This window comes from Mus pahari, chromosome 16 (assembly GCF_900095145.1).
Source record: "Mus pahari chromosome 16, PAHARI_EIJ_v1.1, whole genome shotgun sequence".
Lineage (NCBI taxonomy): Eukaryota > Metazoa > Chordata > Mammalia > Rodentia > Muridae > Mus > Mus pahari.
Window position 1 is genome coordinate 17391909 of NC_034605.1, and position 2569 is coordinate 17394477.

A 2569-nucleotide genomic window follows, 5' to 3' on the forward strand; every position below is an offset into this window, starting at 1 on the left:
TTGGGGGCCTCATATCAGCTGGTATATGCTGTCTGTTTGGTGGTCCAGTGTCTGAGAGATCTCAGGGGTCCAGATGAATTGAGACTGCTGGTCCTCCTACAGGGTCGACCTCCTTCTCAGCTTCTTTCAGCCTTTCCCTAATTCAACCACAGAGGTCAGCTGCTTCTGTCCATTGGTTGGGTGAAAATGTCTGCATCTGACTCTTTCAGCTGCTTGTTGGGTCTTTCAGGGGGCAGTCATGATAGATCCCTTTTTGTGAGCACTCCATAGCCTCAGTAATAGTGTCAGGCCTTGGGACCTCCCCTTTTGGGCCTGTCGTTGGACCTTTTTTTTTCCTCAGGCTCCTCTCCATTTCCTGTAATTCTTTCAGACAAGGATCTAGCATTCAGGATCATAAAGATCTTTTGCAGCTCAACAACCAAGAGAACAAAGTTCAAAGATGAGTGGTGGATCTGAATAAATATTCCAGTAATGAAGATGTACCATTGGTCAATAAGCACATGGAAAGATGCTCAAGGCTTGGGATGCTGCTCAGAGGTACAGAGCTTGCTTAGCACGTATGAGACCCTGGATTCGACCCCAGCTCAGAAAGAAAAGTCTTTATCATTAGTCATTAAAGTCATGCAAATTAATCCCAAAACTTGATGTCATCTCATATCCAGAAGGCTATTTTTAAAAAGAACTGCCAAGGAAGATATGGGGAAATGAAGTCTTTGTACATTGCTGGCAGGAACATAGCATGATATAGGTCCCATGGGAGACAAAATCCGGACTGACCACACGATCCAGCCAGCCATCCCACTTCAAGATGTGTCCAAAGAGCTGACAGGAGGGCTGGAACGGACAGGGGCAACAAATCTTCCTTGTTGCATTCTTCACGGAGGCTGGAAAGTGGAAATGACCCACAGGTCCATCAACATATAGTCTATGAGACACGTGCAGACAGTGCACATCCATACAGCCTGGCTGTGAAAAGAAATGAAGTTCTGCTACATGCAAGAGCATGGGCGAGCCTTGAGGACATTGTGCTGTGACAAACAGACCAGTGGCAAAGGGACAGGGATTAGGTAATTCCACTTACTTGAGGAACTTAGAATAGGCAAATTCAGAAAAACTGGAAGTAGATTTTAAGTCATCAGAAGTTAGAAGGAGGAAGAGTAGAATTAATAATTAGAGTCTTGGAGGTGATAAAATGCTTTTGGAAATAGATTGGAGAGGGCTGCATCATTTTTGAAATGTAATTAATGACACTGAAGTATGCACTTAAAATAGCTAAAAGGGAAACTTTTTATTATATATTCTCTTTTGTTTAATTACTTTGTTAAGAGCTCATCGTGTAGTTCAGGCTAGCCTCAAACTCAAATTTTTTCTGCCTCATCTCCCAGTTCTGGGATTAAGGCCTGTGCCATGACACCAGTTCTGTAGTACATACATGTACACATTATGTATACATGTTTATATATTATATAACAATATTCTACTACAGTTTAAAAAATGTTATGTACAGCCTTACGAGCTTTGCATATTTATTATATTATTTATATTGCAATAAAGTTGTTTTGTTTTACTGCAAAACCAAATTTTCTAGTTACCTAAAATGGACAAAATACTGGTCTGGGCGTTGTCGCAGCTGACTAGTCCTGTGAAGACCATGAGGCTTTCCTTGAGATACTGCCAGGAAAGACTTCGCAGATGACCTGTCACCCTTTTCTTTCTCCCCACCCACCCCCTCTCTCTAGTGAGACAGGGTCTCTCTGTGTAGCCCTGGCTGTTCTGGAACTTACTTTGTAGACCAGGCTGGCCTTGCTTCTGCCTCCCAAGTGCTGGAATTAAAAGCGTGTACAAGCTTTTATTATTATTTATGTTATATTGTTATATTATTATTTATATTATACTACTAATATATGTAATTTTAATTTGTGTGCCTTGGTGTTTTGCCTGCATGTACGTGAAGGTGCCAGCTCCCATGGACTTGGAGCTACAGACAGCTGTGAGCTACCGTGTGGGAACAGGGAATTGAACCAGGGTCCTCTGGAAGAACAGCTAGTGCTCCTAAATGCTGAGCCACCTCTCCAACCCCAATAGCTCGGCTCCCCCCCCCCCCACTCCTGACCCCCATAGCCAGCTTATTTTTAAAAACATGGATTCTGGGGATCAAACTCTGGTCTTCTTGCTTTGTTTCGTGTGTGTGTGTGTGGGGGGGGGGTGTAAGCTTGACTAGCTAGCATGTGTGTGGACACTTGGGATTGACCCTTAGCTCTTAGCTCTGAATAAAACCAAGAGTACTGATAATCCAAGCACTTCAGAGGTGGAGGCAGAAGGATCAGAAGTTCAAGGCCATCCTTGGCTACACAGTTAGTTCAAGGTCAGCCTGGACTATTTGCTATCGTGGCACTGGGGATCCAACCCAGAGACTTCTTGAACAAACCCATCTGAAGACCACAGTTCTGAAGGGGAGATTAGGATCCTTTAGTATCAAAACTATCTCTGTTCATTCCCTCTTTCACCAGGGTGTGGAGCTCCAAGGCTACAGCCGAAATCGTAGAGGTTCTTAGCAAGAAAACGGGAC